At 37.3% G+C, this 11,944-nt stretch overlaps 1 protein-coding gene across 3 annotated transcripts in view; it reads left to right on the top strand.

Moving 5' to 3' along the window:
- LOC102220552 (ras association domain-containing protein 7) overlaps window positions 1-11,944 on the top strand; it is a 35,229-nt gene continuing 23,285 nt past the window's right edge. The window contains exons 1-2 of one of the 3 annotated variants that reach the window (XM_023352895.1): window positions 1-133; window positions 9,264-9,410. The gene's annotated coding sequence lies outside the window, so the exon portion shown is untranslated. Of the gene's footprint in view, window positions 134-9,074; window positions 9,411-11,944 lie in introns of those variants that run through there. The other 2 variants (XM_023352909.1, XM_023352889.1) reach the window with 2 other exon arrangements.

Raw genomic sequence — 11,944 nt, 5'->3', positions numbered from 1 at the left:
GACACTGCAGCCTGTGGTGGTGGATCAGGTAGCATGTGAGAACAACACAGACAGCCTGGCTCGCTCTTCCTCCTCTTACTCTTCCCGTATTCTCATCGGACAGGCGCTTGTAAAGACTATTAGACTGCAGGAGGTGAGTTAAACAAATGCGTTTTGCTGCAGTTATTTTTGAACTTTTTCTTTCTTTTTTTTATTTTTATTTTTTACTTCTCTTACTGAACATGTGGCTGAAGTTGTTTTCAGTGTCAAAACTACAACAAATTAGAGTTAGTGCTTTTAAACAGAGCAGCAATTTCAACCTTTTATAGTTAAACCGTCTTTCCTTCTGTAGTCATTGTTACCACATCTTTTAATTGTCATGACGCGGACGTTTGTTTTGTGGAAACGTAGATTGTTTTCTCGTGGCAGAGCATATGGAGATATTCTATAGTTTGACACATGAGAAGATAATTTAGAAAGTATTGATACATTATAATTGTTGTGGAGTCAGTTTTGTGTGTTATTGTTGTTTTGTTGTTCTGAAACATTCCTGCTTTGTTATTTCCCGTAAGCCTCTCTAGATAAAAAAGCCGTCAATTTACCATCAAAAGGTTTAATTAGAACAAGCATATACCGATAAAGTAATATAGTTATTTATTTTTAATAGAGCTACAATTTAATTTAGAAAATAGTCAAATTGTCTTTTAATGTGTTTTCTGAGTTTTGTTTGTCTCATTGTTCTTCCACGGTGGTGTCATTAGTAGACACTAGATACCTAGTGGCATGGATTCAAAGTGACAGAGAGTAGACAAAATGTCAAAGACACCATTTCAAGAAGCTTAAACATCCTCGCTGATGTTGTTATTTGTTTTTATTTAAAGCGATTCCACCAAATGTAATAGATTAAAATACACATTACAAAGTGTTGTTGCAAACAAAACATTTTTATAGAGCACACCTTTCAATGTATTTTGTAAATGGGAAGTTGACAAACACCAAAAAAAAAAAAAAAATTGCACATTACATAAAACTTTCCATTTACGCACCTGTTGCACCTGTTGGCATACTGCAATACAATGCTGATTTTACTATTCAAGTGCTGGTTAAGGGTAACCAGTAGTGATTTCAAATTTGAAACATCAAATTATGTCAAAGGAGTTATTACAGGCAAAGTCAAAGCCCTTCTTTTGTAGAAAATACCCTCATCTTAAGCCTTTCTTTTAATATATGTAGACAAAAAAAAAATCAGGATTGTTCACTATTCCCTTTGAATATAGAAAGACTGAGAAATGTAAATTTCCTTGCATGAGTGCTAAATACAGATAGAACTATCATACTGGAGAAATTGTGAAATGGGATTTAATATGTGCACAATACAATGAGCATATCCAACCTAATATATATTTTTATAATGAGCCTTAGGGCTGGACCATTTATAGCAGAGTTGGTGTTATCTCAATATCAATATTGCATGGAACTGCTTGGATTAATGTAAATATTTATATTAACCCTAACCCTGTTGCACTCACTGGTGGGATTTGCTATTATGATCAGGATAGCAATGAAAGCCAAAAACAACATACAGTTTTCATTTAAAGAGTTAGGAATAATTTTTACGGATTAGGACTGTAAGAATATGTGGGCAGAGGTGCAAATAAATAGCGAACCTTTGCAACGTTCAGTGTTTGTTATGTGCAGCATCCATATTGAATTTGACCTGGGGTTGAGCTACAAATTTCCAATTTGGAATTCCGTCCTCAAACTGGCTTACAAGTAATCTTTCCAACTTGAAACTCTGAAAGAGGATGCATGGTGTTAGGACTGTTGCCTTGCAGCAAGAAGTTCGTGGGTTCAAGTTCTGACCAAGACTTTTTTCTCTCAATGCACTCATAGGTTTTCTATGTGTGCTCTGGCTTTCTCCCACAGTCTGAAAACATGCGTGCTAACTGAAATGGTTTCTAAATTGCTCTTGGGAGTGAACAGGTTCGTGCATGGTTGTTTTTCCTTTGAGTTTCTGAGATGTCCTCTGTTGTACCGGTGGCTGGTCCAGGGTGTATACTTGCCTCTCGCCCAGTAATTTCTGGAGATAGGAAACAGCTCCTCAGCGAAACTAACAAGGAAAAAGTGGTTACAGACAATAAATAGATGTTTTGTTACATTTGTCCTCTTTGTACAAATGGAACAAAATAAATCTTAGTCAACATCTTGTCAAGGTTTTATCCTTTTATGTCATTAACCAAGTTTCTTGTCTAGAAGAAATCAATGTTATTTTTAAACAAGTTATCTGTGACAAGTTGAATTCAAATGCTGGAAAGAGCAGCAGCCAATCCCTCAAATTTATTGACACATATTTCCATAATTTCCTGACTAAATGTAATAAATTTGACTCTACAATTGATTTACTTGAATTTTTTTTACAGATATATTGATGCTTTTCACAAAATTTTCAGTCTGTTGCAAACATAAAGTTTCCAGCAAATGAGTTTGGTTAGTTTTGGTTAGCTTTCAGCACTTGTTAAAAAAATGTTCAACCAATCACTAAATCTACACTAAGAAATCCAGAAATGAAATTGGCTGAAGTAATTTTGTCTTAAATGAGATCTGAACAGTGTATTTATTTATTTATGAAAGATTCAACAGCTGGCCATGATCCCTGCTCCACTCATCATGACATGGACACAATGAGGCTTCTGTTTTGGAACTGTGTTGCTTTAAGAGGATTTTCTGGCACAGTTACCCTCCTGAAGTGGTATCTTTGAGCTCCCAGTCTTGTTCCAAAAAACCAGGTGGCTGTTACTATGTTTGGTTACCTTGGCAACTATAGAAACTGACTCCCTACACCCCCTTCAGGTGCACTTTATCAGATGACCTGCAGACCTCTTTGAACTTAGAAGCTGGACACAAGCTATCATCAGTCTCTTGGCGCTTTACTCCACTGACAAGACTGACAAGTAAATAGCCAGGCAATTCTCCACTTATAAAAGTCAGGAACGGTTAGTTGATTTTTATCAAATATAACAACCTGCAATAACGTTGAGAGATCAATGGAAGACCATAAGTAATTAGTTTTTTACCTTTTACTTTACAACACTAATTTCATATTTGGACAGAAAGTCTATGCTACTTTTCTGTATCTATGTAACCACACAGGGGACTTGGGAGACAAAGTAATACTGCTTTGTACGACTATTGTGCTCCACCAGGGATTTGTATGTCAGCTGTATGACTGTTGTGCTCCTGTGTCACAATAACTGAGGAGACACCAGAAGAATACGACATGTACATTGGTGAACATGCATGGAAAACAATCAAATGAAAAGCCTCAAACTGAAAACCTTAAATAGTTTCATGTTGTGGAGATAATCATTAGCCTTATCACCAATTGATTCAGCTGCAGCTTTACTCTACCATCCCTATTGGCTTATGACTCTGATGATTCAGACTCATACTGGACTGCTCTTAGCAAGAACTCTTCCTCTGTTGGCATTGTATTCTTCAAGCTAAAAGCCTGTCTGAATTGATTAATATTTTTCAGAATCCATACCAGAATCTTGCTAATCCAGGGTAGTATTGACTATGTCAGTAAATGACTCTAAAACTCAGATATTGTCAGCTCTCGTTATTTGTCGAAATACTGGCCAAACTGTCTACCCTTACAACCTACTTTACCATTGGGTGGCTTGGATATTTACCATACAGAAAGGTTGGGGTATATTTTGTGCACATTTTAAGGCTTTGCATTTTAGTGAAGTTCTGCTTTAAAATGTAATTTTTGAGCCTTCCCTACTTTATATAATAATTGTACAAGAAATTATTGAAAATGAAGTGCAGCTTTGGTTTTATATTTTAAGATAGTTTCAGTTAAGATGTAGATGTTTGGAGAGAACAAAGCTTACGATTTAATTATATGAATTTTCAGTTTGCGTTAAGTTTATATTAAATGCTTAAAGAGTCAGGGTGAGCAGGAAGTTGGGTTGGAGCTTGTGTCATTGATCTACAGCTTAGTATTGTATTACTGACGCAACCAGGTGGAACTGGTGCTGGGGCCTTGCCTCTGACTGACTGCCATGATGTCAGTGCTGCTGACCCGACAATCCTAACATTCTTGCTGGTTGTGTTTTATACCAGCGTGGAGCAGAATATGCAAGAGACATGTGGGAGAGATTCTCTGACTTGCACACATATGGCCTTTGTCTAAGCGCTGATTAATAATCTGGCATATCCGTCGACAAACACACACGTCATTAATTCAGTCTCATGCGCATACCCCCTCAAGCGCACACTCAAGCACACTTGAACCTGAATAGAGACGGTAATGGCAGTCTCACCGGCCTAGTTAAAATTCAACCCATCTTCTAGTGCCTTTACTTGAAACTTTGGCAAATCGGTTATGCATTCATCCAGCACTTTCAACTAAAATGCCTGTTATTAGAATGCCATGATTAAAGAGATCCATCTCTATTATGTGCCAGCATCACCATGCGTTTGTGTGTGCAAGCCCTCATTTCTCCTGTTTTTGTGTGTGTGCTTAGAGTGCATGATTGTAAGTACAAAAGACAGCTTTGCTTTGATCCAGTAAAGCCACTGAAGGAAAGAGATGACAGGCCTGCTACAGTGAAAGCTTTTAAAGGTTGTAGTTCCTGCAGGTGTTTACATTGGATGGATTGTTCTGTCCCATAGACATTCAGCACAGACAAGGAACAGATTAGTACGGTAAACTGCATTAGAAAGCGGAAGGACAACAGTAAACATTGAGGATACTTGGAAGTCTCTACGGAAATATGTCGAGCAACAAAGCAGAACTGGTTAATTTTGGATCGGCAGGGTGTCAGTGACTGTGTGTCCAGGGTGGGCTTGTATGGATCTTTTTTTCACTTCTCACCTTTGACCCCCACCCACATGATTGCTCTTCTCTTAATAAAGCAAGGTTTTCTTTCCATACAGAGCCCCACTTCTCTAGTTTTTGTTCTTGAGATCGTCATTTATTTATTGGTTCTTGCCCATCTGGCAGGTCCTAAGTCATTTTTTTCTCTTTGTTTCATTTGTCTCTCAGTGGACATACACTAGTTTGTTCAGACAAAGATTGTATATTTATCCTCCTCCTTGTTCTAAGAAAGCCTGTGCTTGGACACGGGACATGTCCCAAGATGCTCAGGACAGGCTTAATGACTCTACTTCCTTTTGTTCTTGGAGAAAGGGCACCTCTTTCACAAAAAAGAGGAGATGAAGAAGTGAACGAGTCTCTTTGACCTGCCATCAGCATCCCATCATTGACCGAAAAGTTTAGGTCTCTCTTCACAGTCCCAGCTTTCTGCTTAAGCTCTTTTTATCCTATTTCCATTTACAGATAGCAACAGCACAGTGTGACACTAATGGTGCCACGTTATCTCAAGAGACTGTGAATTCTCACAGAAAGTGACTTTAACATCCACAAGGTGGATGGAAAAAGCATGGGTTTAGATAAAGAAATGGAAAGAGTGATGCAAGACATGTTTTCTATTGTTCAAAATGTAAAAAAGTTCAAGAAATATCCAGAATTTCTTAGAACTATGCATATTCACTCCACCATTTCCACTAAAATAATGGTGGTTTGCTGTCAAACCATGAATTTTCTCTTGAGCTAGGTTTCTGAGAGGAAAACAGAACTCAGTCAGGTCTTAATTTATGTTTTGCTATAATTACATCCTAACACGGCAATTACCTTAGCTGGCAAACACCATCCTATCATCATCATGATATACAACACAGCCAAACTTCTGCAGCAACAACCCTGGTCTGACCATAATGAGACATCAGTGCTTTATTTAGGCTTGTTTGGCACGACCTTTTGCCGCTTGAAAACCAGTGTCAACAAAAGTTTACGATTTTGAAATGCTTTTCTGAATAGTGCTGCTGTTTCAAATGTATATTTTGTTCACTGTTCTAGCTTTATAGTCCCTTGTTCTAGCCTTTTAGTCCCTGTTACCCACCTGCTGAAGATTGTTCTCAGTAAAAGCCTTGAACAATTAGAAATTGAGTCATCTTTGTTCCACTCAGCACTCCCATTCTCAAGGAGACTATTTCTCTGCCTCAGAGCCATCTATTTCATCAATTTGGACTCAGTTAACCTTGACTCACGACATTTAGGCACTTCTGACATATTTACTTCATATTTGAATTCAAACAGAACTTTAAGCTGTTTTGGTAAAAACAGATTGTAGATTTCGTTTTTGTGAAATTGAATATATTATAAAGAAGTTTAGGCTTAAATTATTTTCATTGTTCTCTTTAGCTTCTATCCTGAATGCAGAGGGAGAGTTGGAGGAGGGGAAGAAAAGGGTTTGTGTTTCAGTCCCACGGAAAAGAGAGAAGATATGTGGAGTTTTACAAGGGAGGGTTTGGTGAGTGGGGGGCACAGCAGTGGGAGGTACCCTGAGGAATGCCTGGAAGGTGTCAGCAAAATCTGGGAGGCTTTGGACTGATAATCCACTGGATCATAATACCCCTCCCTCAACTTTAAATGAACTGAATGTGATGTAGGACAATCATATAAGCCTGTCAGGGCCTGTGAAGTGTAGTTACTTCCCCAATACCTGCTGTTAAAATGTCACTTCTGCTTGGCACCTTAGAGTTTTCTCACAATGGCCTTTGGTACTTAAACCCTGTCTCAGGAGGTTCTTCCTTCCCATATGATTTGAGAGAGTTGTTTAAGAGATTTGTCTGACAACACAGCTCTTATACGTGCCAAAAGCTTTGCTTTATAGACAGAACAGTGAAGCAGTTCACGTAACTGTGAACTGGCTCTCAATGGGCCTCTGACTCAGCCTTGCTAAAAGCTGCCGCAGTCTTTGGTGTGGACTTTTGTTTGGATGATTTAGCTCGTCTAATTAATGCAATTAATGCCAGCCATCTATTTTTGGAAAAGTTCTGCTTTGTGCAATGAGCACACTGGTTATCAGGTGCTGTGACTGCTTGGGCTCATTAGTTTGCTGAAAATAAAATCTGACATCTGATAGAGGTGAAGAAAAGGGAGAATGACTAATTAGTCTTAATGGCCCTCTGGTGCTTAATTATTGTATTTTGAATCCAGAAACACAGTGTATAGTTTTACAGCATCGTTCGAAAATAACAATAATAAATAATAATTTCTTTGGTATACATTTTCCAAGTACTTGTTACTCATATGTTAATATGTGACAGGCTGTTAATTTTGTCTTCTCTTATTTGTTTGACTTCACCATAGAAACAGAGTAAAAAATTAAAGAACCAGTTGGATGTTAACCTAAAAGGATCTCTCAGAGCAAATTCATTTGTCTTAATCCAACTGATGTTACAGATTTAGGAGAAGATTCCCCATTTATTTCTTTTTGGTCATAAGTCACATCTTTATTGTTGCAAAATAAACTCAGTCCAATAGTTATGTGTAATTTTACAAAGAAATACATTTCTGGAGAAGAAAATAAAGTTCCCTTTGACGGAACAGAAATGAAGACCTCATAATATTTAAGACACTAAATAAAGCAGACACGAAGCTCTTGCCTTAAAGGGTAAATGGCATCACTCTTTTCTGCATAAAGAAGCTAACTTTTTGTTTATCATGTACAAAACCACATCCCTAAGAGTTGTCCAAAACATTAATGCCACCATGATTTAAATATATTCATGCATCAAGTTAGATGATAAGTAGATTATAGACTTGTCCTTTAAATTATGGGTTTCAAAGCTTGTCCAAAACATCACAAGGCAGTCAACTGATGCATGATTGTTAAAAAACATCTTATAGATTGACAGCTCTTTACCTATATATAAAATCTGAATTCGAAAAGACCAAAGCTCCAAAAGTGCAAAGTTGTGAAGGAACAAAATGACTAGCTTGAACAAAGTGTTATTCCTTTATCACAAGCTTTTGTTAAGGTAGAATACATACATCGCTTTACTTGTTATCTAACTGCTTATTATTTATTAACTATACTGAAATAATTTATTCATCAGGGTTGCTTTTGAAAAATCTCTATTTGTTGAGCTGGAACTGTTTAATAAAGCATGCAATAGCTATTAAACCTGTCTCTTACAGTTTGTTTCAACAACAATAGCTGGTGTTGGCTAAAATCAGCTCAATTTGTAGCAATAATAAATAAGAGTTTTTGAAGGTTTTATTTGAAGGTTCTCACTCCTTTGCCAGTTCCCATGTAAAATAGTTTTAGTAACAAGTTTTGGAGTAATTTAACTAAAGTGACTAAGAGTGCACCTTTGGTTGTAAGATTATAAGAAACTTTGTGGGTTTTAAAAAAAAATCTCTTATAAAGTAAATTGAATTACATTAACTGTGAATAAAGCTGCACAGTTAATGCAGTTAAACTTGCCCTGGAAAATGAAAGTTGTTAATAAATAGCAGGGTCTGTCTCTCCATGCGGTGCTTCCTGCACAGTCTACCTGGAACATTGGCCACGCATTTCTCAGCTCTGCATGTGTGTTTGTGTATGTGATGGGGCAGCCATCACAGGGTCACAGTTCAGGAATTTCTTTGAATTTATTGTTGAACACTTTGTACTTGTTTTTTTTTTTTGCATCAGCAATATTTTAATGGTCTGCTCCCTGCACTCGAGTGGTCAGGTTTAAGTGCAGCAGCTAAACTGTCCTTTTTGTTCTCAGGGCGTTGTCCAGTTCAAATGCTAATAGTTGCACACTCTCTCTCCTGTTCCACCTGGTCTGTCGTACTATGACCTCATTCCAGGAAAAGGAAGAGAGAATCACCTGACAGACTCATTTGTATTATCAGCTGATTGTGTAACTGGAGGGCAGAACTTCGATGTCAGATGCCTCAGGTTATTGACCGTACAAACATTAGAGGCAGATATGTAAATATATGCAAGGAGTTTCTAGTTTCTGTGGGGATTTTTCTATGAGCAGATCTCCATCTGAATGGAAAATGTTGAATAATTAAAAAAAAAGGATAGGTATGGTAATTGGTTTTGGTGAGGAAGAAACTGTTCTTTCAGATACCTGGAAGAAGTGGAAGTATCTGATCTGTCAGAGCACATAGAAAGAGGGTGGAGAGAAAGAGAAGAGTGACGGGGAGGGTGTGTTTCTGTGTGGGTGAGAGAGACAGAGGGAGGAGGAGCAGTGCAGACAGAGAGAGAACTGGAGCACACACTCAGATCTCGCCTGTGGTGAGGACATCCAGCAGAAGTGCATTCCTGAGGCAGACAGCAATAAAAAGGCAAGGAGGACAGAGCAGAAAAGTGGTGACACTCTTTAAATTCACATCTAACTGACCTCTGCTGGACTCGCATGCTTCCTCGCAGACTGACTCGCACTCTTCCTCGCACACCAGCTGAACAGCCGGCACCACTGGCTGGTGAGAAGGTTAGGATTTCCCCGACAGAGCTGGAAGGAAGGAGAAAATAAAAGAAGACTGGAAGTTTAAAACACCAAGAAACAAGAACAAGAAGGTGAGTGTAAGGGTTTCTCGAGAGATTATTTGACCGTTTCTTGGCTTGAGCTGTTTGAATCTTTATGTCAAGAACTTTCTCTGAACTCAGCATATAAAATGCAGAGGCAGAGGTGTTACTAAGATTCATAAATCTAACTTAGTATTTTTGTGATGAGCAGAGAGACAAAATTGGGTTTGTGTCGTATGTTCGCTGAGTCGAACCGTGTCTTTGCATGTACGCACCTGTTGAAGCTAGACCCGCCACCCAAGTACTCCTCTGTGCAACAAAAGAACTCAAACCTGTTTGGGTTGAATATTCACTCTTTGTAAATCTTATTTTATTATTATTTTTGCTCATTTTTGAATTTACTCTGTGTACAAGGACTGTTCGTAGGTCTATTTTCTACTAACAAAAACTAAGCTAGAACTACAGTACACGAAAAGAGATAAGGGCTTAAAGATTAATTTATTGAAGAGATGGAGAGAGTGCACTGGCAGGTTTGTGCTGTTTTAGGCAACACATCCTAAATGCCAACAACATGCTAATCCAATGCACCAAATCACTTCAATACAGCCTGTTTAAACATTGGCTTGTCTTTATGCATGGCTTAAGATCTTGTTTATAAATTCCTAGCATGCTATGTGTCAGTCAGTGGAGCTCATTAGCAGGCTGCACTTGTTATCCAATCAAGGTCATCGATTGAAACCCCACTGAGTGCTACCCCCCACCCCCCACACACAAGGGGGTAATTATTTTTTCCCTGACCAACAGTAGGAACTTAATAAATGTACCTCATGCTATCACAGTGCAGTCATGCAATTAACTTGTTTTCAAAGAGATTATTAATGATAGTAAGAAGTGAAATAACTAAAACATAAAATAACTAAAGTGTTACTTCAGTTCAGTTTTATTTTACTCATTTAATTTTAATAAGTATATTTCAATTTTCAATTTACAAAATAGAATAAATTGTTCCAATTTTTTTAAATGCAAAACAAGTCTAAGTTTGAGCCTTTTTTCTTCTACAGCAGAGACTCACCAATAAGAACCTCAAAGAACCACATTTCCAAAATCTTTTTAAAATAATTATTTAAAAAAAACATTTATGTCTGGGCATTTTGATTTTTCCTGTAGAACTTCCTGGGCTTTTAAAAAACACATATGATTATGTTTAAACACATTATTATTATTATTATTATAAATTTTATGCTACATTTTGAACAATTTATTATTATTAATTTTTTGCTTTCCTGCTGTGAGATGTAATTCGTTAGTAAGTTATATTGAATAAACTGTAATATTGAAATGTTTCTTTCATTTTAGTAACTCAGGTCACTATGTTAATCACTATATAGACTAATTACAAACAGAGATTTAAGATTATAATACTATATTAGAGCAACAAAAACAATTTTGCACAGAAATTTGGGCTTAATGACAAGTTTAAAACCTTCTTAAAGCTTTTTAAAAAATAATGGTTAATCTAACAAATGAGTCTCATCAAAACATATATTCTAATTTATTGAATATTAATGTATATTAGGAGTCAAAGTGATGTTACTCCCCTTGGGTAAGTCGCTGTAAGACAAGTTTTACAATTACTTTAAAAGCAAAAGCCACATTATAATAGAGTGGACATGTTAACCTTTCTTTAACAGCTTTTATCAGTTATTAGTGTAATTACATCAGTTAGCATTAGCGATTTCAAAAAGTCTTCCAACATTTCCACATCCAACATGTTCCAAGAGAGGCTGAAAGCTCAAAAAGATTAAACAGCAACTTTTTTGTCATGTGTTCAGCCTTCCTGTTATCTACTGTAAGTCTTGCTGTCGTAGCCTGAATAGCCTGTAGAAATAATCTCCTTTGACTTTAGTTTTGGAGTTAGTTTAGTTTTTCTTCTTTTTTTATTCAGGACTGATCAAGGTAAAACCAACCGGATTCCATTACCAGGTAGCTTTTTCGGGGCATTGTTTTTTTTTTTTAGTCACTTGTCCAAATGTACTATTCCTGGCCATTGATCACTAAAAGTATCTAGACTGCCACAGAGTACCACACAAATTCATTTTATTAGGCAGCAATATCCTCATTATGTGTTCCTGCTTCTTTAAAAAAGCAGAAACATTATTATGTATCACCCTCTCCTTTTTTAGCATCACCACGAACACTTCACCTAAAGCGGTAAACCAGCAGGGTGATAACTGTGAAGTTGTCAGTGGCTGGAATACATCATAAAACTTTAAAACTCTTTTTTTACCCCCCAAGTCTTGTTTAGTTTGCATGTCTCTTCTCTCTGCTTCCCTCCCTTTATGTCCCCCTCACTGGTTTGATACTTATTTCCCATCGCATGAATGAGGCTGTTTAGCATGGAGAGAGCAGAATGTCCTCTGAGAGAGCTCGTACCTTGTTCTTTGCTGTGTTATTTTTAATGCTCCTTTAATGCTTGAATACACAGATGGACTCCCTCCTTGTCCAAAGCAGTCTCTATCTCTGTCAGCGGCTCTGTCTGTCACTCAGCTCGGATGGCAGAGAAAGCAGGTCTGCCTGAGCTGAGC

Source organism: Xiphophorus maculatus, chromosome 2 (genome assembly GCF_002775205.1).
Source record: "Xiphophorus maculatus strain JP 163 A chromosome 2, X_maculatus-5.0-male, whole genome shotgun sequence".
NCBI classification, from domain to species: Eukaryota; Metazoa; Chordata; class Actinopteri; order Cyprinodontiformes; family Poeciliidae; genus Xiphophorus; species Xiphophorus maculatus.
Note: the sequence above shows the minus strand (reverse complement) of the source record. Positions and strands in the feature narration are given on the sequence as shown.